Genomic DNA, 24,156 nt, shown 5'->3' with positions numbered 1-24,156 from the left:
GCATTTCCTAGTTTATGTTTTGCAAGATGAAAGGGAAAGTTTAGTTTTTCTAAAGATTTTTTTCTGACTGTCTAAGAATGATGAGATCATTAAGAAGCCTGTAGGTTATGAATAGCTCTTCTGGTAATCTTTAGTTTTATAAAGGACATAAGGTCAATACAGGTTGAGCCATGGTTTGAGGACACTTTTGTGGCAAGGCTTCTATCTAGTAGATTTTTAAATTTTTATCTACTCTTTTCTTAAAATTTATTTACACACATACTTTATCTTTTCTTATAATATTTATTATTAATCTGTTTAATTTTATTTTATCTTTTTTAGTTCCCATGGTGTATGTGTTGAGCTGGTGAGAAGATAGTATATAGCTATATGTCATATTTATTTATTTATTTATTTTTAAAATCTTTCCTTTTGAAAGTATTATAGATGTTCCCCCCCCCCTTTTTAAAAATATATTTTATTGATTTCTTACAGAGAGGAAGGGAGAGAGATAGTTAGAAACATCAATCAGCTGCCTCCTGCACACCCCCTGGGGATGTGCCCTCAACCCAGGTACATGCCCTTGACCGGAATCGAACCTGGGACCTTTCAGTCTGCAGGCCAACGCTCTATCCACTGAGCCAAACCGGCTTCAGTGTCCCCCCTTTGTTATTGTTCCCTTCTAGCTCACCATAATTCTTATTTAGATACTATTTGTTAATAGGCAATTATTTAGATGCAATTCTTAGATAAGCATTTTGTTTTAATTTTAGGCATTTATCATAGCACAGGGTAAGTCTGAAAAAGCCTACAATAAGTTTCTGTTTAGAATTTTATTGAACTTTTTGATTCCAAATGTATACCTCTTTTTTGTTGTTGTTCAAAACAAAGTGAATAATTGTGGTTTTGTCTAAGCATTTTTATATTATTCGTTAAAGGAAGAGTCCCACATCTCATTCTGGAGAAGGTGCTGTGGAGACTGTGGAAATGACAACAAAGAGCCTCAAATCTCGTGGAGAAAGTGCTTTGGAGACTGGAAATGACAACAGAGGATTTAGAAGATCACTAAAGTTATTTAGGTGTTTTGATATTCCTTTCATTTTCCAGCATTGTGATTACTTAATTTTTAAAATGTTTTCATTGATTTCAGGGACAGGAAGGGAGAGGGAGAGAGATAGAAATATCCTTGATGAGAGAGAATCATCAGTTGGCTGCTTCCTGCACACACCCTCCTGGGAATAAAACCGGAAACCTGGTCATGTGCCCTCGTCAGGAATTGAACCATGACCTCTTGGTTCATGGATTGATGTTCAACCACTGAGCCTCACCTGCTGGGCCAGCATTGTGATTTTTTTTTTTCATATTCTTAGATCAACTTAGTGTAAAAATGGAACTTGAATCCTTTAATTGAACATTTTATTGTTTAAACCAGTGGTTCTCAACCTGTGGGTCGTGAGCCCTTTAGGGGTCGAATGACCTTTTCACAGGGGTCGCCTAATACCATGGGAAAACACATATATATTTACATATTGTTTTGTGATTAATCACTATGCTTTAATTATGTTCAATTTGTAATAGTGAAATTGGGGGTCAACATAACATGAGGAACTATATTAAAGGGTCGCGGCATTAGGAAGGTTGAGTTTAACACTGGTTTAAAGTATTACATATGTCTTCTACACCCATCGACCCCTCCTTGATCACTCCCACCCCCCTAATTACAAGGAGGCATGATTTAAAAAGTCAATATCTGTTTCTTCTTCTCGGGATTGGGAGTATTTACTGAATTCAGACCACCCCCAGAAGGTTGAGTCTCACCTTTTGAACAGATCTTTATGTCTGAATCCTTTGGAAAGTTTCTCAGATGAAGGATGAAGACTTGTCACAGAATTTCAGTCTGGATTCTTCTACACTTCTCTCACATACCTGCAATCTTTTTCCTTCTTCACTGGGTCTCTGAGGAGCCTAAATGGAATACTCTGATGGGAGAAGGAATTCATTCACTTGTTGACCCCCCCCTTGTTCAGTTGGCAAGGTAAATACTGTGTGTAGAGTGAAAACTTCCAGGAGTGCTCAGGTGACTCAGAAATTGGCCTTAGGAACCCAGAGCATTTTTTTGCAAAACACAGAATTGTTTGAAGATATTGGCAATGTAAGGTCTTGTGAGTCATCTTTGTCCTAAGATCAGCAGGAAGCCAGGAAACAGGGTAAACACTGGGGGTGACCCAGTGCATTTCATGGTGACAAGCTGACTGCCTGCACTGTGGTGGAAGGTCTATAACAATACCTGCTATGCTGTAACAATACCTACATTCTAGTAGTGCTTACAGTTCAGAGAATTGCAGTTTAGCTACATAAATTGTCAACAAGGCCAGGGAATCAAGACCCCCCATTAGTGATGAGAAAACCTGTCAGAGTGTGTTTCCAAGACCATGACACTTGGTTCGCTGTGGGCTCTGCTGCACTTGTGCTGTGGCCTTCTGTGTCTCTCAGGTTCCTGGTGGATCTGCGTTTAAATGGTGCTGAGACTGCACTCTCACAGCCTGGCCGGCACTCTGTTTCACACTGAATTCTAAAGGTCACACACTTGGGTATTGTGACCCTTGATAATAAAATTGAATGGAATAAAAATATCAACATCTGAGTTAATATTATAGCACGTTTTCTAATTTTTGTGATCTTCCTTGAGATAAAGAAGTTGTATTCTGAGACATGGCACTTTTAGTTTTTTTATTTCTCTTAGAACAAATCATTACTATCATGAAAACTGTTTTATAATGAAATGATTTCCAACCCTAATAACGGGCTCTGGTATTTTTCACATATTTTATTTAGTTTTAAAACGTCATAGTGAATTAACTGGTATTTCCCCATTTTCTGGAGAAAATATTGAGGCTCTAGAGATGGTTTTTTGAAGATCAACAGCTAATAGGTAATGGAAGAGAACCGAGATCACAGTGTTTTTACAGTAGTTTCACCTGCACAAAATTTGTCTAGCAAAAGTCGTTGAGGTTGCACTTATCAAACTGGGCACTGGAAAGTCCAGAAATAGAATAAAGGGGCTCTGGATTTGATTATCTTTTTTCTCATAAGTATGTTTTTAAATGGGAAAGTTCTACTGATGAATGCTAACTGTTGGGGGTAAATATTGTAATACCTTCCTAGTTATTTGTATTTTATATGTTCTTGTTGTTGTAGGGACTAAAAATTGGAGTTTTACTTAGATCATTGCTGCAAGGATTACACAATGCTTTTCAGAACAACTGAAGAAGTATGCACACTTGATCAAGGTAAGCATCTGTGTCATTAAAGGTTTTGTGAAGAGTATGGTGACATTTGCTTGTATTTCTGTTATGTTTGGATTCTATGTCATAAACTCGCTTCTAAACAACATAGAGTACAGCCCAACTGATGGGGTGTCAGGTCCTGTCACTTGTCTTGTACTCTCGTTCTTGAGGTCCCTTCCTTCCTCTCAGCGTCTGTCTCGCTTCCTGTGTGTGTGTGTCTCTGTCTGTGCCACTGACCTGTTATTCTGTCAGTAAGCTGAGTCCACCCCCTTTTCCTTACCACTTTAACCAATCTTGGTTTTGGTAAGTTCTCCACTTTGTTCTGAGAGTGTTTTGGTCTGAGAAAAGATACGGCATATCCTGCTACTTTATTGTAACTTCTAGACATAAGCTGTCTAGTCCCATGAGTGGGATAGATTTCCACCTTGACATTCCTGATACGACGATTCTAGTGTGAAGCCATCAAGGTTAACAGCAAGAGTACTAAGCCACATTGACTTCAGGGCCTCCTGATCCCATGTGTTCTCTGTGACCTGTCAACCTCTAGTATCGCCAGGTCCCTAAGCATTCTCTACCAGCAGCCCGAAGGATCTTTTGAAAATGTAAATATAATCATGTCTCTTCTGAAGACTAACAGTGGTCTCCTATGGCCTTTAGAAATGAGTCCCAAATCCTTAGCGTGTCCGTCCAGGCCGTCCATGATCCGACCTTAGCTTCTTTTGCAGTCTTGTCTCTGCCTCACCCCTTTTCTGTGGTCACACTTTGAGATCCTCATTGGCATCACACTCTGCCAGCCCAGCTTAGAGCTGTGCCATGCCCTGTATCCCGACGTCTCACTCTGGAGTCAGTGGAAGGCTGGTGTTCTTTGCAGCATCTCCCATCTTTCCCCTGTCCTGCTCTCTGCTCCCATAGTTGTTTTGTTTTTGTTTTTGTGTTTGTTGTTGTTGTTGTTTTGCAGTACCATGAAATGCTACAACCTTGTCCACCCTCAGGAGTTTTAAGGATCTCATTCAGTGTGGCAGCTGAGAATTATAAGCAGCAGAATAGTGATGAAGCTAACAGTAGGGACTTGTCTTTCTCACAAAAGAACAAGTCCACAGGTAGGTGGATCCAATATTGAATTCAGCTGCTCAGTGATGTCAGGGTAGGCTCCCAGCATCAAGGAGAGGGAAAAAATCCTCTGCTCGCTATTGTGCTTTATATCAGGGAGCAACTTAGTGTCACAGAAATCAACTATGAAACTCTGGCGTGAACCCTTGGGCAGAATGGGCCAAATTGCAAGGAACATGGGGCAGTTTAGTGTCAAAGTGCTCCCGAAGGAGGTGCCTCAGCCCAGGAGGAGGTGGTGAGGGGAAGGGCAGTGGGGACCTGTGGGATGGAGAACTTCCTGTTTCTACTGTGATCACTAAGGGCCCCGTACATTTCTTCTGTGTGGACTTGTGGAGGAAAGGTGTCCCGAGACTCAGGGATGACTGTTTCACAACAGTTGCCTAGTGTTTTGAAGTACCCTGTCTCATAGGGTCCATATTATCCACATAGAACTGGTTAAACATATATGTTTTTATTGATCTCAGAGAGAGGAAGGGAAGGGGAACAGAGAGAGCCGGGGGTGGGGGTGGGGGTGGGGGTGGTGAGGAGGCTGGGGAAGGGGAGAGAGAAACATCAATGATGAGAGAGCATCATCAGTCCCATAGCTCCTCGCGCGCAACCCCAGTACGGGCCCTGAGTGGGAATGAATCGGGGATCTCTTAGTTCCGGGGTCCACGCTCAAGCACTGAGCCATGCCAGTCGGGCAGCCACATATCAATTTAAAATGAAACCTTTTTTTAAGTCAAATTTAGTAAAACTTAAAATTCACTGAGACATTTAGGTTTCTCTTGTTGGATACCTGAGGAGTGTTGGCTTGGTGTATTGACCAGCTGGTTTTCCTTGAAAGCAAATATGAAATGAAAGAAAGGAAATGTGTCTCCCCTCAGAGCAAGAGTACTGCTCACATGAGAACGTTGAGCTTTGGATGATTGGGCCACAGCACTGAATGGATCCCTCTTGCACAGCGTGCCTCCTTTTGAAATACTCACCAGTGGCATTCCTTTGTCCTTTTCTGCTTAGAATTTTCTGACATGGTGGTTTTCATTTTAATTATAGATTGTTCCAGTGGTGGTGTCAGTGAACTATGGCCCCTCGGGTAGAACCAGGGCTGTGTACCTTGTTTCCGTACTGTCCTGTTCCAGTGGAACCATTGCCTCTCCCTAAGCTGAGTTTGACTGGTGAGTTAAATACTGGGCTCATGGAGGAAGGGAAATGATTCAGGAAGTGTTTAGTGGAGGGAGTTGTTTTGAGTTACTCCTGTTGCAACCAAAGCAATGCTCTTGCTATCCCTAGTGATTTTAAGTATGGTTGAGAGCTAGTCTACTGGTTGTTTCTGGCCAAATAGCAAATGCAGCTAAACGGCGAGGGAAGTAGAATGCCCCCCATTAAGTAATTTTTCCTTTCCTGAGACCATTTCAGGACACAAATTGGCACTTGGGAAAGTTTAGAAAGATATGATTGACTCTGGCCAGTGTTGCACGGTGGTCGAGCGTCCGTCTGTGAAGCAGGCAGGAGTGCACAGTTGGTTTGATTCCGGGTCAGGGCACAGGCCTGGGTTGCAGACTGGATCACCAATAGGGGTCGTGAAGGAGGCAACCTACCCATGTTTGTCTCTCATGGTTCACGTTTCTGTCTCGCCCTTTGTCCCGCCCTGAAATCAATCAAAGTGTATTGTTAAAATATATACTGAGTCTAACCCCAGCTGATGGGGCTCATTGGATTGGCCTCTCCCCTTGCACTGAAAGTTTCTGGATCTGTTCCCAGGGAGGGCACATGGCAGGGTTTTGTGGTCAATTCCATGTCACGGGGGTGGGCAGGAGGCGGCTGGTGCGCCTCTCATCTGTGTTCTCTGCCTCTCCCTTCCTCTCTCTACTGTCTGTCTATATCTTGGAGGTATGATCCTTGTGTCAACCAGAACCTATACATGAAGCAAAATGAGGAGAAACTGTCACTTCTGGTAGTTTCACTGCTGACAGTTCACCAGTGTGAACATTCTGGTGTATATATTTCCAGATTTTATTTCCCCATTTTATCAGTGTATACGTAGTTATCAGAGGAAATTAAATGTTTCAAAACTTATTTTAAAACTGTATTATACAGTGAGCACCTTCCATGTCAGCATATATGTGTACGTGCGTGTGTGTGTGTGTGTGTGTGTGTGTGTGTGTGTGTATGGAACTATGTATATGTACGTGAGAAGACATGATCTACACATGTTTTTAATAAACAAACTTATTTATTCAAAAGGAGTATTTAACTGAATGGGAAATAGTCTACATAAATAGGTAGGTACTTTTAGAAATTATCCTTATTTACTATTATAAATGTCCAGTTGGGATGTATTCCTCTGAATTATTTAAGATAATCGCCTAGAACTCTTCTGATAGCACGAGAGAAGGCTTCCAGCGCAGCCAGTAGCTGGCTCCATAATGGCTTCAGGTACTGCCTCGGGCCAAGCCTGGCCAGGGCAGGGCCTCTCGTTGGACCAGGCTCTGGCCCCTGAGCGGGCCCTTCCTCTGCCTCCGGACATCTCTGGAGCTCTGGGCGTGGACCTGGAGCAGGAGAAAGAGACACATTGACTCACACTCCTGGCTTTCCTGTGACTTAGTGCAGACAGGAAAGATGCCACCGCCTTTAAGGGAACTCCAGCCCATGAGCCTGCCCTCCCCCGATGATCTGCCCGGATGATCATTCCGCCTCACCTTGTTGAGTTGCCTCGGTGGGCTCAAGGTGCTGCAGCGCCAACCATAGATTTTGGGCGTGGCCCACCAGGTGTGAGGCAGGGGAGTTGACGGGCACCAAGACCTGCTCTACCTCGAAGCAGGCGAAAGGAAGGCGCTGCCCCAAACCCTGGACGTGGTCCAGCCAGGTCCCCACCATCGCAGCAAAGGCCCTGGGGAGAGGCAGGTGGGCAGCAGATTCTGAGTCCTGGTCTTTCCTTCCACTCTGCCCTCCCATGGCACACTTGTTTAGATCTGAGCCTCTATGCAGGCCCCCCCTTGCCCACCCAGGGGACAGCCCCATGCCAACCCCGGCCCCAGTGTGGCTGTCCTGGTTGTAGCAGTTGTGGGATCCAGCAGGTTCAACATGGAGTCTGTGTGAGACTCTTCTTCCCACTGGCAGCTCTCCTGAAGGACCAGTGCACTGCCCACCCCCACCCTCCAGGCCCTGGGCATCTGGGCTGAGGACTGAGACAGACTTGTGAGCAGCCTGCTCACCACAGGCCTGTTCTGAGCCTGGCCACCGTGGTCAGGGGAGATGGATATGGAGAAGGGCAGGCAGAGCGGGTGGGTCTGTGGGGGGTGGGAGGGGACTGTGAGGGACAACTCAGCACAGCGTCTCCTCTGGGTCTACAAAGCCCGGGACCCCACACACTGTCATCTTTAACTCCTGTCCTCCTGGAATAGAAGACTCCAGAGCCCAGGCCTTTCTTGGGAATCAGATGATGTATAAGATTAGGGTTCTGCCAGGCACTCTCCACCCCCCACCCACCACAGTCCCCACGATGCTGACTCTGGGGGCCCTCCTTCTGGACCCGGAGACCACTCACTTTATGACTTGGTCCTGCGGTGTGTCAGCGCGGTCATTGTAAGCATGTGTGCCTCCAGATGGAAAAATCACTCTGATTGCATCAGCCCTGATGGATGGTGGACACGACCTGCGAATGATGGAGAGCGTGACTGCTGGACCCAATGCCCAGAACTGAGTCCCAGGGATTGCGTCTGCTTCATTCCTTGAGTCAGGCTAAGTGTCTCCACAAGTGCGTGCACATTGTCGAGTAAAGAAACTCCAACCAGAAGCATGCCATACATCTGAGTGGGCCTGGGCCCGTGCTCTCCCCAGAAATCCCAAGTGTGGCTACACCAAGTTCCAGGACCGGCTAGGTGAAATCTCACACTGCTTAACAGGTTGCTTTGCATGTGCTTTTCCAACCTCTGATGCCACAGGCCGCTGATGGGTGTGTCAGAGTTCTTTCCGTGGGACAGAGTGAAAGAGTTGCCACCAATACCGCCGCACATCCAGCTTCCCTGTCTGCAGAGCCAGGGAGCAGGTGAGACCTGCCCTGGCTTGTCCCCACAGTAGTGCTATGAGGTTCCCCCCACAGCAGCCCACTTTCAGAGGAGCATCCTGAGACTCGGGAAGATGTGGTGACGTTTTCATACCTCACAGCTAGCAGTGGGCAGAGGCACGAGTGTGTGCTCACCTAGTTAGAAGCTCGTCCAGGAACCGTTGGGCTCTGGAGCAGGCCAGCGTGGAGACGTGGGGGACGATTCCCCCCGGGAAAGCTGGCACCATGGCCATGGCCACCTTCTCCGAGGTGCCTTCCTGGAGGGCCTGCATCCTGCAGGACTCATGCAGGTTACCAATTCGCTCAGCTGCACACTGGGTGGGAGAAGGAAGGATATCCATGTCAGCGGCATGACCGTGAATCCCACAAGGATGGAGGTTCTGAGCTCAGTCGGGAGGACCCAGCCCCACTGGGACGTGTGCAAGAGGAGGGACAGGGGTGCCCCGGCTGGAGGAGGTTCTAGGCCTTCAAAGTGCCACTGAAGTTCCGTACATGTTCATACAATTGCCACCTTCTTGGCACCTTTCCCCCCTCACAGCCCCCTTCCCTTTAGCTGACGATCAACAAACCTCCTTGTAGTAATAGTGTATATGAGAGCCCTTGCCCTGTGAGTCCCAAAGAAAGGTCCTCGTTACAGAGATGAGAACACACAGGCTTGGGAAATATCAGATGCCTGCTCAAGGGCATGCAGGTCAGAACTGGGTACTGTCCCGCATGACATCCCCTCTCAGGTGCCAGAGACTTCCCTGCTACGGACATGGGTGGAGAGGGTGTGGGAACCTTGTCCCTCCCCAGCGTGGGAACAGTGTACACGGTAGAAATGGCCTGTGAAAGCCTTTGACTTCAAAAGAGAAAGTTATGTTTTATCCTTTTACATTAAAGGGCATTGTAAGACCCTCATTATGGAGATGGCAGATTCCGCAAGGTGGCAAATGCCTGGAGACTGCAGATGGGAGAAAGGCGATCACGGGGCAGGAATCTGACCAGAGGACTCGGGGAGGAGCTGATCCAGGTGATGGGTGTAAAGTGACAGGTGCCTCAGTGTCCCCATGAGGCAATTGCCAGGGACGGAACACTGTGTTTGAGTTGGACACCTTGACGTCGGCCAGGTGAAAATTTCAATGAGTGAGATTTCCTGGGCCAGGCTGAGAGCAAGGCAGCAGCCATCATCAGAAACTGCTGTTGGCAACGTCCCTGCCACAGCCCTTTGGGTTTGGAATCTGCCTGCAGCCGTTCAAATTTTACACGTGCTCGTCCTTCCCCCAGCAGTGGGCGTTCATCTCCAGCTGGGGACATTACATGTCCTGTGGCCTGAATTGTGTACCCCTAATCCCATGACTTTGCAACCCCTCGAACTTGATTATGTGTCTGCATTTGAGTTTTAGTCTTCAAGCAAGTCATTCAGGTGACGTGAATTCAGTGGTGTGGGTCTTCATCGAATCTGACCAGTGTCCTTAGAAGAGGAGGGGAGGACACGTGGCAGTGCAGAGGGGAGTCCATGTGACACACAGAGAGAAGACAGCCATCTACAAGCTGAGGAGCGACCCCCTCAGGAGATACCAGCCCCACTGACAGCACCACCTCTCACTTCTAGCCTCCGGAATTGTGAGAAAATGAATGTCTGCTGTTAACACCACCCAGTGCGGCCCTATGTTATGGCAGCACAAGCAAGCAACCTAACACAGTCCGTTCCGACACACATCAGTGTTCCGGGCAGCACTGCTGACATGGCAGCTGAACTGCATTAGGCCCATGTCCATCAGCACTGAAAGGCCACATCGCTGGGCAAACGACCTCCCCGACTGGACCAGGTCTGCAAGGACAGTGGAGCTGAGTGCTCCAGAGGATACGTGGCAAGTGGAGTTTAAGCAACACAAACAGCGAAATGCCCAAGTGCTCATGGTCCACTGTGAAGTCTCACGACATTTCTCTCTCTGATATTGCTACAAATACGTGAGGGGCGTCTCTCTACCGTCCCATGTAGCTGGACGGGGGCGTGGGGGTCCGCATTTCTTTGTCTAGGGGCTGTGGGACACTAGGGAGAGTCCTGGGAGGGTGCCCGGAGAGTCCCCAGATTGGAGTGTGGGTTCTGGGCACTGCCAGGTTGTGTTGGGGTTTTGGGTGTAGAGACCCTCGAGGCCAACTCTCACCTCAGACAGGCACTGGTCTGTGTCATCAGCCTGGTGCACCTGCACCCTGACCCCGTAGGTGGTGTAGTCGGGTCCATGGGCCAGCACCTCAATGATGTCCTCCTTGGAGCTCTGCAAAGACAGAGTGGGTACTGAGCCAGGAGGCATCAGGAACCTTCCACCCAATCTGTGGTCCTGTGTCATGGCAGACCTAGTCAGTGAGGACACAGTGAGGATGTTCCTGGCAGCCCTGCTGAGCTAGCAACAATTGATTTGTGTCAAGGTGTAGCCACAGTGAAAGCCTGAATGACTGAGGAAAACTCTGTTCCTGTTGGGATGATATGGAGTTGGGTCAGGCCACAGCTCCTGAGCTGGCCGCACTGCAATGGTTTGTCGTCCTCTGTGAGGTGATAGGTTGCAGAGAAAAGTATTCAAGACCTTAATCCCTTCCTACACCTCTAACCGCCCCCCCGCTCCCCCCCTTTTTTTTTCTTTTTTAAATACACTGCACTATCAAGTGGGATGATGTGTAAGGCTTGGAGAAGGCCTACAAGGACAGTCGGGCTGGGGCTGGTCCACAGGATACTTGGGGCAGGGAGTTCATCAGTTGAAAGGAGCATCAGGCAAAGACAGCAACAGATGCTTTCTCTCTGATCCCAATAACACAGGAAGAAAGACTGCTTTTCTCCCCTACCAGGGAGCTGGTCTGGAGGAATGAAGGTGCAGATCACTTTGGGAGTGGGCTTGTGAGAACTGTGAGGCCCCAGATTTGAGTCTGACTTCTGGTCCCACCCCAGTCACCTCAGGGTCCTGGGTGTGGGCCAGCTCTCACCTCAGTTTGGCACTGGACGGTTTTCCTGTCCTGACACACTTGTCCTTTGTACCCGTTGAGGACATAAGTGAACCTGTCAGCCAGGTTCTCTATGCTGCCCTTGTTGGAGCTCTGCAAAGACAGAGCCCGCTACCGGGCCAGGAGGCATCAGGGACCCCGGGCATTACCAGTGGGGAAGATGCCCACCACCCATTCTGCTCCCCAGATCAGGCAGAGAGGGCCATCTGCAAAGACCTCCAGGCAGGGAGTGAAGTTGATGACCCATTGAGCACCCCTGCGATTTAACAAGTGGGTAGCAGATCTCCGACCCCATCACTCGGCTTCCCTTCCTGTGAGCCATGACCTGGGCAGTGAACATGACACACCCTCCAATACCCTCCAGGCTTCTGACACTTAGCAACCTGCTCCTTAGCCCAGGATGAGTATCCCTCATCCCTCGCTTCCTTCCCCTCACCATCCCGGACACACACACACACACACACACGCACGCACGCACACCTGGGATGAGGGGTAAGAGGTGTGGGGCTCCCCAGGTGTGACCCCAGTTGGCGCCCAAGTGTGAGCTGAAAGGGCCTGCCCTTGGTTACCTGTGTGTGCCTTGTTCCAGAGGGTGAGGGGTATCGGTGGTGGTGCTTGTGCCTGTTTCCCCAGTAAGAGAAACATCTCTCGCCCTGGGCTTTCTTCTGCCCAGAGCGTCAGAAAAATGGGAAGCAAGAGAGAGACATCCTGGTCTCCTGACCTTCTCCACTCAAGTGAACTGGAAAGGCAGTTGCCTCTAGAACAGGGGTGGGCAAACTTTTTGACTTGAGGGCCACAATGGGTTCTTGGCGGGCCGGAAGAAAAGCATGGATGGAGTGTTTGTGTGAACTAATATAAATTCAAAGTAAACATCATTACATAAAAGGGTGCGGTCTTATTTTTTTTTTTTTAGTTTTATTATTTCAAACGGACCAAATCCGGCCCACGGGCCATAGTTTGCCCATGGCTGTCTCAGGTTCTGGGACTTGGAGTGTCCCATGGGGTAGTGGCTGTTGTGGGCAGGAACAGCTCATTCCAAGGGTGAATTTGGGCTTGTCAGGTATTTAAAACGCTTGTAAGATTGGGGTTCCCCTGGGCCTTGCTCTGTGGGGGCAGCCAAGGAGTCACTTTCCCGAAGAATGGGACTTGGCCAGCCCCTGGTTCCTGGGAGAAAGCAGGAGAGTGGAGAGGCTCCATCAAGTCGCCACCTGGGACCAAGAGCCACAGTGAGAGACCAGTAGCCCCAGTGTGGGCTCCTTCCCTGTGCGGGGCTGGTCCCCTGTCATTGTGGGGCAGGTTGCATGTGCTCCCTGGACCTGGAGGAGTGGTGGCTGCTGAGCTGACAGGAGGCAGCTGGGGACAGAGTTCCAGCCAGACCCCAGCAGGGCCCCTGTCTGTTAAGCCAGGCAGTGAGGGGTCCTGCTTCTCTGGGGCTTGTGTCTCAAGCCAGGGGACAAGACAGATCTGTAGTCCCTAGAATGTTAACGACCTGGTCAAATAGGGTGTGTGTGTGTGGGGGGGGGGGCGGGGGTGTGTGAGCGGGGGAGGGTGGAGAATCGAGGTGAGGGAAGGGAATGGGCAGGGGCAGAGCTTATTCCTGGCCTGGGAATATGTGTCTTGGAGGGTAGTCACCACGTGAGCCCATATACAACTTTGTTTTTATTCAGCAGTGGCTTCAGTGCAAAGATGATGATTAAATTGTGGTTGGTTGGGTGGTTGGGTGGTTGGTTGGTAGGTTGGGTGGTTGGTTGGTTGGGTGGGAGGTGGTTGGTTTGGTCTCAGAAGAAATAAGAGGTAGAGACAATCATCAGTCTTTACTTAGAGCCCAGCAGTGGCCTGACTGGGTCTTGGCTGGTAGGGCCTGTCCTTCTCAGGCTGAGTTTGGAAGTGTTCTGAGAGAGATGGCAGCACTTCTTCCACCTGTGAGCTGAGGCTGGCATCCTTGCTGCCTAGCGCCTGGCTGTCAGAGGGGCTTAGTGGTAGGAATGATTTACACACAGCTCCCTTCCTCACTGGGGAGAATAGGTGACATGTGGCTCTCAGTCCTTGCACTAAACTAATGTCAGGATGGGGCAGACCCTACATGGAAGGAAGTATTTCAGCTTCACAAACCATTTGAGTGAGCTAAATAACAACTCTTATGTTTTTTAACTTTAAAGGCAGAAAATACAGCCACATTTTAATTTGATGTTTACAAGACTTGATTTTTATACCCCCAAAATTGGCTTCACCTGAAGTTTTCCATACCTTGGAAGTTACTTGTTGAATTTTAATAAAAGTGACATATAGTGCTCAACACATCTGTATTTTCTGAGCCTTTTCACACCAATACAAAGAATATGCAATTGATGTTTTAAAAAGATAATGCTAAATTGACTAATTTGGGTTATAGTACAGTTACTAAGAAACGTTTAATAGTATCTACCAAAATGTTATAGGATAAGTTTTATAGAGATTGCATATTTTTTAAATGAGTGGTATTATAAAACTGTATTTACATTTTTGTGAAGTTTTGTACCACAAAGTTTAAAACAGGAAAAGTTTATTATTGCTGAGATATTTAGGAACATTGTAGAAATCTGAACCTACAATTATTTTTTGAAGCGTTTGTAGAAACCTTATTTAAGAGGTCTAATTTTACCCTCATCCTATAGATGCAGCTAGGAGACCCAGAAAGGGTAAGTGAAATCCCCAAGACCACAAGCTATTAATAGCAGAGATCAAATGAGAAGCCAGGGCAAGTGCTCATTCTATTTTTCCTGTCAGCCTCTGTAGACCCAGTTGAGGTTAGAACCATACAGCTGTGACTTAGGAGATCTGAATCCTTTAAAAATCTTTTCTGTATACATATGTTTCTCTTAGGAGTCTTGATAGTATTATTTAATTACTAGAGTCCCAGTGCATGAATTGGTGCACATTGAAAGGAAATTAATTAGAAGAAATATTGTAAGATCACTATTTGCCCTTTCTCAATAATAGAAGTGTATACCAAATTCACGATCAACAATGACAGATGGAAACACATGCAACTGGTGCCAGTGAGATAGATAGGTAGATATAGATATAGATATAGATATAGATATAGATATAGATATAGATATAGATATAGATATAGATATAGATATTTGCTTACTTAGACCTGCTTTCTGATTAGGTAAACTTTTTCCAGCTTGGTGAAGTGCCCCAATTTCTTTTTCAGGATATTGACAGCAAAACAGCATAAATACCAATATGAAAGCAGATTATTATTGTGGATCATGCAGAGATAACAAAGGGAGAAATATTTAACTATAGCCCTATTTGACTATATTCCGTGCAGTGAGAAAACCTGAAGTCATGTTCAGGCTCTACCATTTCTTGCTTCTTTTCAGTTGGGTCAATTTTTAAAACATTCTAAATCTTCATTTTCTGGCTAATGAAATGAAAACAGGATTCTATCGAGTCTCCTCTCTACCTATTCCAGGACTTCAGTGAGGATCAAATGAGATGAGGCACATGAAAACACTTCAAAGACATTTGGTTAAAGTGTAAAATGTTTGCACCTGGCTATAAAGCAAGTGGGTGAAGAAACTCCAAGGAGGCTAGTCGCTAGGGAGAGGAAGCCTGGCATTACTATGTGACATGATTACCTGGTGGCCACAGCCATCATTTCTGTGCTGGGCTGGCCTGTGGGCTTTGTGCCATGGGTTCGTGGCGGGGCCTGTGTCCCACTTGGGAAAAGCGGAGTGTTGCTTGTGGACTCTGGGTGCGCAGGGCCCTTCCTCTGTAAAGGGCCAGTTCAGGTCACAGCAGCTCCAGTATTGAACGTCTGCCCCTGGTGATCAGTGCTCTTCATAGTGAGTGGTCAGGTGGTGGAATCCTTAGCACATTAGCCTTTTATATATATATATAGATTTTGCAATAAGAACGACAAAAACCGTTTTAAAAAAGGTTACTGTGACTATGTCTGAAGTTTATCAAATCTGAAACTTTACTGTAGAGATCAGCCTTCCAATGAAGAATTCTTCAAATACAGCCTGAGCTGTGGACCCTGAGGCATCCTGCCTAAGAGCCTCGCTTCAGGGTTGCTGACCCGCCCCATCCCCTACCGTGCCTCTAACCCCTGCCCATTATTTTTTTCAAGCAGACCCAGCATCTCTGAAGCCCAGTCTTCTCATTCAGGAGCTGTTGGAGTGCAAGAATGCATTTTAAAGGATATTTCACAACGCAAAGCACTTTTTAAGCTTCTCAAAGATAAGTGGATGGTCACTGAACATGGATGCAAAATGCATTTTACACCAAAAAAAGTTACTTAAATGTGTTTTAGAAGATTTTTTTCATTATCAAAATAATATAGGATCCTTAGAATTTTAAAAAGAATAGTATAAAGTAAAGGAAATCACTTCTTTCCACTATCCAAGGTTAACCACTGTCAACATTTCAAAGTATTTCCTTTTGTCTTTCGTACATTTATATATCTAGATACCTTTTTGAGGTGATACTATTAATTCATTTATATTAATATATGTTGTATTGACTTCATAGAGGAAAGGAGAGGGAGAGAGAGAGGTAGTAGTAATATGAATGATGAGAAGGAATCATTCATCACCTGCATCGTACCTGCCCCCTACTAAGGATGGAGCCCCACGTACTCTGACAGGGACTCCATGTATGACCTCCTGGTTCATAGATCAAGGCTCAACCAGTGAGCACGCCTCCAGGGCAAGATGATACTATTTGTTATGTGTGTATCCTGATTTGTTTTCTCTTAGTTATGGTGTTTTCATTCCACTGCATCTATAACCACTTTTTTCCCGTTTATGAAGGCACTGTTTATTTTTCCCAGCTTTATTGAGAAATAATCAATATACACCACTGTATAAGTTGAAGGCAGACAAAAGGATGGTTTGATTTGCCTACATTGTGAAATGACTACCACAGTGGGTTCAGCTAACATGTACTGAAGATGTGACAAACCAAAATTGAAATCTCTAATGTAATTTGGGTTATTTTTTCTTCAAAGTCAAATCTACAATTGTTACTATTGCAAAAAAGAGCTTGTACTTGGAACTAAAGTGCAGGGTGTGGTGGGTCTGCAGGCTGGGGCTCTACTGCCCTGGCCCCTTGCACTTGAGCCCTGTGCCTATTCACATGCAGATCCTTTCTCCTTCCAGACTTCACATGAGGCTGGTGATGGATGTGCTGCCCCTGCTGGACGGGTTCCACAGTCTGTCTTCCCACCACGGAGTGTCAGAGGTGAGAGCCCCCTGTGTAAGGCTGTGGAGCATATGAAGTTCAGAGTCACTTGTGTCTCAGCAGCTCTGGGGGTGACCTCAGCATCAGCATGCGCAGAGCCTATGCTGGCCTCCAGGGTGTGCTCTGTGCGGGTCCAGCTCACCCACAGCTCCTCTCTCCCTGGATTTCAGCCACCTTCCTGGTCCTTCTGCTAGAAGCTCTGGTTCTCTCAGAACCTTACACTCCTCTCCACCCATGAGCTGTGTGGAAGCTTCATATAACAGGATGGTTTTCAGGGAAAACTGGCAAGAGAAAAGAAGAAAAATAATCAGGAGTCGCCACAATACTTTGGAGTCCAGGGCCTGGCCAGGAGAGAAGGGGGAAGGGTCCAGGGCAGCCGCCACTCTGGCTCCAACAGGCCGCTGGTCCAGTCCTCTCTGAGTCATTCCCGTCCTGCTCACAGAGCAGTGCTAAGACTCACTGCCTTCAAGACAAATCAGCTCACCACCGTGCTGGTCACTGGTCAGGTTCTCAATTCTCTCCCCACTCAGCCCACTGCTGCTCTCTCTGGAGTCCGCAGATACTATTCTCTCTGAGACCATGGTTGACATCATTGGGTGGACAGCTGGCCATTGGTCTGCTCCGTCTCGATGGCTCCAGAATGATGTGTTTCCTTCTTTTGAGAAGAAGAAAAACGAGCAAGAATATGGGTCTGGACAGCAAGTAGCCTTTCTGTAGAAATGCATGGACAGTGAGTTTTTTACTCTTAGTACTTTGAAGTGCTATGTGGATTGGCATGAGGTACTTTTATTTTATTATTCGTTCTGGATGTTCTTCCCGAAGGTGACTGAGTTGGCTGGCTGCACAGGTAAAGGAACAAGAGGGTGAGTGTGCTGCCCTGTGTGCCAAGTAGCAAGGAGTTTGTGCTGTTCTGCATTTCTGAGCCTCTCTCACCATGTGAATCAGCTCTGGCCAGAGGCAAGGATAGCCATGAGTGGCTGCTCCCAGGCCATCCTGACACCACTCGTCTGTCCGACCTCTACACCAGTGAGCTGTGCTCATTGCCAGCTAAGTCCACAAGCCAGGGGAGCCCTGGAGCCCTGAGTCACTGCGTGCAGAGCATGAGCATTGGTGGCTCCCTGGCCCACATCATGGACCAAAAAGAGCAAGATTTTATGGGGTACAGACACTGAAAAGGCCTTCATGACAGCCCTACATTATTACCCTAATGGTACAGGTTTGGATGGACAATTACAAACTCCCTACTTCACCACCGAGTAAAGTAACCAAGGGGCCTAATACCCAAGTCACTGCCACAGGAGTGTTTTGCAATATGCAAAGCTGTTTCTAACTGCAACTATGGCTGTTTTGGACTGGCAGCTTAAAGTCAAAGGGCAAAGGAAAGACACTCTCCCTGGACTGTGGAGCCTTCAGGACTTTGAGATTCTCCAAGAGAGGAGGAGTCTGACTGAGGGACTGGCTGAGACCCCATTGAGTTAGGAGAACCAGAGTTTGCATATTGAACTTATAAAGTGCAGTTTGCTAGACAGAGGTCCAAACCCAGTTGTATAGTGGTTAAGCTGCCTGTGTATAGCAAAACAACTCAGAATACATTTTAGGGAAATTGGACAGACTGTGTTTGTGGCTAGAAAAAAAAGGAACTGGCCACCATACACATCCCTGACAGTAGCCTCCAGAAAACTGTATAATAGACTTCGATAATGCCTGTGTCTTTATGGACATGACTCCAGAGAGACAAGGACAGTTTTGCTTTGTGTGAGAAGGTCAAAAATAGAAGGTCACCTCCCTAAGATGTTTGTATAGCTCTACCATGTGTCATGTTTAGTAGCAAAAGATTTAGCTGTCAGAAGTGGCCGCAGTGCCAATGTTATACTTCATGATGGGTATGTAAGACAAGGGGCATAGCTAAAGTGGTACTCACCCAAAGTCTCAGCCCCTAGAAAAGGCCAGTAACCTATTTGTCCAAAAGACTTGACCCCTTTACATTTGGGTGACCTACTTGCCTCTGGGCAGTAGCAGCCACAGCTATGCTTATCAAAAAAGCAAATAAGTTAACCATAGGGCAGGAACTAATGGCCCACATGCAGTCAAGGCTTTACTCCAGAACACACTGGAGCGCTAGATGTCAAACGCTCGAGTCACCCAGTTTCAGGTTCTCCAGTGGGCAAAAGAAAAATCAGTAACAGTTTATAATGATAGCAGGTACTCATTTGCAGTGGCTCATGTACATAATGCTATTTACAAGGTAAGGAGACTCCACAGAAGCAAGAGGGAACCAGGCCACAGACAAAGTGGCCTGGGAGGCTGCCCTAAAACCACTGGGGCCTCTACAGATTCTAGTGACTCTTTCAGACACTGACCTGCCCAATCTAGAAAAGCTGAAATCCATAACCAATCTTTTCTCTAGTTCTTGCAGGCTTTACAGTCCACCCAGAAAGCAGTCCAGAAGCACGTTCAACACGCTCTGCCTGTACCAAATTCTGATCTGGTCCATCCCTTCCAACCTGGTGACTCTGTTTAGATAATGAAATCTGCCACCCAAGGACTGACTCCTACATGAAAAGGACCACCCCCACGGCAATCAAGGTCGACAGGATCCTGAAGTGTCTTCATCACACCCGGCTTAAGACAGCCATGGAAAATAGAGTCCAGGACTCTTCGGACCCTCTAGAGATTATTCCTGGCCCTCATTCCAGGCCCTTATAAGCAAGCCCACTAACTTTATTTGGCAGAGAATTAATTCTATTAAGCTTATAGTCCTCAGGTGTCAATATAACTCCCTCCCCAACAATGACCCCAGAGAGTCAATGATTTGAGTCCTGTATAGAAAACCAGTGGGGAATGAAGTATCCATCTTCCCCAGACAAAGTTATCAGTGCTGGCACCAGGCCAAGTCTGTGGTTGAGGTCTCAAAGACCCAGCACATAGGGGCTTTTTAAGAACTCACAAAGGGGACCAGAAAACCCCATATTTGGGAGACAAAGAGGGTAAAAAGATACAAATACAGGAAACTTTCTGAGTGACTTCGCCCAGAATTCTAGAGTCATTTTTCTCTGGGCCTGCGTGTAATAATAAATATAACTCCATCTCTCTAAGCGTTGCTTGGTTTTTCTCCAGTCTTCTGTAACACCTGCATTGATTGAAAGATTTAACTGTTAATGCTATAATTACAAGACACATTTCAGTATTGGAGATTAAGAACAAGGTCAAGTTCAACTCAGGGCATGGTCTAGACCAGGCGTGGGCAAACTACGGCCCGCGGGCCAGATCCGGCCTGTTTGAAATGAATAAAACTATTAAAAAAAAAGACCGTACCCTTTTATGTAATGATGTTTACTTTGAATTTATATTAGTTCACACAAACACTCCATCCATGCTTTTGTTCCGGCCCTCCGGTCCAGTTTAAGAACCCATTGTGGCCCTCAAGTAAAACAGTTTTCCCACCCCTGGTCTAGACTCTAGAATGACAAAAACAACCACTCGGAGAGGTAGGCCAAGTTCTCATTCATTATGCCTCTGCTTCTTCTTTTTTAAATTGTAACTTTAAAAATATATATGTTTTTATTGATTTTTAGAGAGAGAGGAAGGACGAGAGAGAGAGAAAAATATTGATGGATGTGCAAGCCCTCCCCCTACTGGGGATGGAGTCTGCAACCCGGGCATGCGCCCTGACCGAAATCGAACTGGTGACATTTTGGTGCACAGTATCACGCTCAACCAACTGAGCCACACTGGCCAGGGCTTCCTACTTCTGGACAATCTGCCACAGCGAGCATGTCCTGCTGGACAGTCAGGGTGTGTCCCAGTCATGTCCCGTGCTGTGTGCCCCCTCTACCCTTCCACCGTGCACCTCTGTAGAAAGGCCCTTTCCTGACGTCTTCACAGGGCACATCTCCAATCCTTCAAATCCCATTTCAAATGCCCCTTGTCTTACAAGCTACCTCAAACATCTTCACTTAGATCAGTGCTTCTCAACCTTCCTAATGCTGTGACCCTTTAATACAGTTCCTCATGTTGTGGTGATCCCCAACCATAAAGTTATCTTCGTTGCTACTTCATAACTGTAATTTTGCTACTGTTATGAATCATAACGTAAATATCTGAAATGCAGGATGTACTTAGGTGACCCCTGTGAAAGGGTCGTTCGACTCTCAAAGGGGTCGCGACCCACAGGTTGAAAACCGCTGCCTTAGATGAATGCTATGACATACTGCACCAGCTACCTGTCATTACATTTGCATTTATTTACACACTAGAGGCCTGATGCATGAAATTTGTGCAAGGGGCTTGGCCCTCGCAGCCCCTCATAGCCTCGGCTGGCCCTTTCTGCCCTGGCTTCATCCCGAAGGTCGTCCAGATGGTCGTTCTGCTGTTCGGTCTAATTAGCGTAATAGCTCTTTATTATATAGGATATAATTACAACAGCAGTCAATACTTAGAGCTCACACTTTCAGTGTGTTAATGTGTGCCATGCACTATAAAGAGTAGCTAAGTGTCGTATGTGTATTTTCTCATTAAAGCTCATTATAGCTGATGGGGTTATATTTCTGCTATGCCCGTTTTAAAAATATAGGCATTGAGACCCCAAGGGAGGCAGTGCTTTCACTTGTCCAAGAGGTTCCTGAGTTAGAAATGGATAGACCTAGATTCTCCTAGTGTAAAGGCTCCCTGCAGAAAATGCAAATCAAAAACCAAAACCCCAGAGAATACCAAGTGTTGTCAAGAATAACTAAAACGCTCATACACTACTGGTGAGCGTGTAAAATGGTGCGGTCGTTTTGGAAAACAGTTTGGTAACTTCGTAAAAACAAACACCAGATGCCCCAGCAAGCCCACTCCTAGGTGTCTATACCCATGAGAAATACAAACATATGTCCACCTTAAAAAAAACTCGTACGCAACTACTCAGCACAGTTTTATCCATAATTGCCCAAACTTAGAAACAACCCAGATGTCCATCAACTAATGTATGGATAAACACTCTATGGTGCATCCAGCCAATGGAACACAGGCCCACCTCGCTTTATTGTGCATCGCAGATACTGAATTTTTTACAAATTGAAGATTTGTGGCAACCCTGCACTGAGAAATTATATTGGCCACTTTTCCAACAGGCTCATATAATGGTAAGCATTTTTAAATTAATATTTTTATTGATTTTTAGAGAGAGAGGAAGGGAAAGGGAGAGAGAAAGAGAAACATTGGTGTGAGAACAAAACATCGATTCGCTGCCTCCTGCATGCCTCCTGCCGACGAGGATCAAGCCTGAAACCCAGGCAATGTGCCCTGAATGGGAATTGAACCAGCAATCTTTTGGTGCATGGGATGACACCCACCCAACTGAGCCACACCAGCCAGGTGCCTACTTTAAATTAAGGTATATATATTGTTTTCTAGACATGAAGACCGAGCTCACAGTATCCCCAAGGTGTACCTGTACTGTTTAGAATGAAAAAGAACAAACTTCTAATACGTGCATCGGCATGGATGAATCTTGGAAGCATTAGGCTGAGTGAAAGCTTGACTCACAAGGCCACATACTGTATGATCTGATGTATAAGACATTCTGGAAAAGGCAAAAGTATTGGGAAAGAAAACAGGAGTGATTGCCTGGGGCGGAGGCTGGGCTGGGGCATTGATGACTAAGAGGCAGAGGTGCTGCTTGGGTGATGGACACATTCTCTATCTGACTGTGTGGACAGTTACATGACTGTATACGTTTGTCAAAACTCAAACTTAACATTAAAAAGTTACCTGGCCCTAGCTGGTTTTGCTCAGTGGATAGAGCATTGGCCTGCAGACTGAAGGGTCTCAGATTCGATTCCGGTCAAGGGCACATACCTGGGTTAGAGGTTCAATCTGGGCCCTGGATGGGGCACGTATGGGAGGCAACCAATCAATGTGTCTCTCTCACATCAGTGTTTCTGTCTCTCTCTCCCCTGCCTTCCTTACCTCCCTTCCACTCTTTCTAAAAATCAATGAGAAAAATATCCTCAGGTGAGGATTAAAAAAGAAAAAAAGTTCTCTGAAGATAGGTTCACGGATCGGTAAGCCCACGTAGAAGTTCTCCACACTATTTCTGACCAAATCTATCCTTTGTGCGAAGTAGTAAGTGGAAGAGTAAGCTCATCTGAACTTTATCACTATTCCATTTCCTTAGCGATCTTTGGCAGACGAGTTAATGAGGAAAAAATAACCAACAAAAGGTGACAAGCAGGGAAGCTGGGAGCAGAGATGGCCCACATGCTGAGTGACCTGAGCTCCCAGACAGGCAGGAGCCGCACCAGCTTCACAAGCCTCTCCATCCTCTGTTCAAAGACCTCAGTGTTACCAGAAACTGCTGGCTGCCTCCTCCTCATCATCATCTGAGGGAAAGCACTGCCATGTACTTAAAAAAGTTAACGAATGTCACAACTTTAAGTAAAAACACAACCAAGTATTTTCATTTTAATTAAAAAACAAGGTATTTTGCTATAACACAACAAAGTCTTTTCAGCACCAGTGCCATCCCTGGCAACTTCATCATTGTTGCCAGATTACCAAAAAAAAAAAAAAAAAAAGCGTTGGGGGGAGGGGAGTTTAAAAAGCATATCTGGCCTGGCCAGTGTAGCTCAGGGTTTGAGGGTCAACCCCTGAACCAGGAGGTCACCTTTCCATTCCCAGTCAGGGCACATGCCTGGGTTGCGGGCTTGATCCCCAATAGGGGGTGTGCAGGATGATGTTTCTCTATCATCACTGATGTTTCCTCTCTCTCTCTCTCTCTCTCTCTCTCTCTCTCTCTCTCTCTCTGTCTCTCCTCTTCCTTCCTTTCCCTGAAATCAATGAAAAAGATATTGTGGGTGTTTTCTTGGCCTAGTGGCTAGAGCATGGACCCTTGCACCAAGAGGGCACATGCTGGAGTTTCGGGCTCCATCCCCAGCAGGAGGCGTGCAGGCAATGGATGTTTCTCTCTCATTGATGTTTCTATCTCTCCCTTCCTCTCTCTCTAAAATCAATAAAAATACATTGAAAAATATTTTAAAAATAAATAATTACCCTAAAGAATTTTTTTAAAAAGCATATCTGACCTTAGGTCCAACCACCTGCATGCCAGACCCCGAGCTCCTTTCTGTCCCAAGAAGAGGGCCTGGCACGGCCGCGGCAGCAGCAGTGGGGAGGCCTAAGGAGTGAGGGGAAGGCCCAAGGCTGTCAGGCTCGGAGCTGCAGGAGGCACGGACCACCCCTGTCTGACTCTCCATGCCCACTGCCCACGGCAGGGCCTGGCCAGGGAAAATACTGGAAGGTGCTCCGTATTTCTGGAGGGCAATCTGCCCGATACAACACAACTGCACGTCTTCACCCTTGGACGAGGGATAGACAGTCTCTGGATTAGCCTGGTTATGCGTTTAGCCGAGTGCTCAATGAGAAGGAGCAAAGACAGGCTCCTCACACTTGCTCATTTCCTACAGGAGAGTCTCAGGTGTGCTGGCAAGAAAAGAAGCACTCGGATAAAGTGACCAAGACTTCAGCATCGAGCAA

The 24,156-nt window shown here is 46.6% G+C and overlaps 1 long non-coding RNA gene across 1 annotated transcript in view; it reads left to right on the top strand.

Moving 5' to 3' along the window:
• The window catches only part of LOC308525717, a 101,000-nt gene extending 81,272 nt beyond the window's left edge, over nt 1-19,728 (top strand). Inside the window, exons 3-8 of the long non-coding RNA XR_013996467.1 lie at nt 918-1,058; nt 3,178-3,269; nt 5,412-5,533; nt 15,530-15,640; nt 16,557-16,638; nt 19,046-19,728. This is a non-coding gene — a long non-coding RNA (uncharacterized lncRNA). The remainder of the gene's footprint in view (nt 1-917; nt 1,059-3,177; nt 3,270-5,411; nt 5,534-15,529; nt 15,641-16,556; nt 16,639-19,045) is intronic.
• The last annotated feature ends 4,428 nt before the right edge of the window (nt 19,729-24,156 follow it).

Source organism: Myotis nattereri, assembly GCF_964212035.1.
Source record: "Myotis nattereri genome assembly, chromosome: 10".
NCBI classification, from domain to species: domain Eukaryota; kingdom Metazoa; phylum Chordata; class Mammalia; order Chiroptera; family Vespertilionidae; genus Myotis; species Myotis nattereri.
Note: the sequence above shows the minus strand (reverse complement) of the source record. Positions and strands in the feature narration are given on the sequence as shown.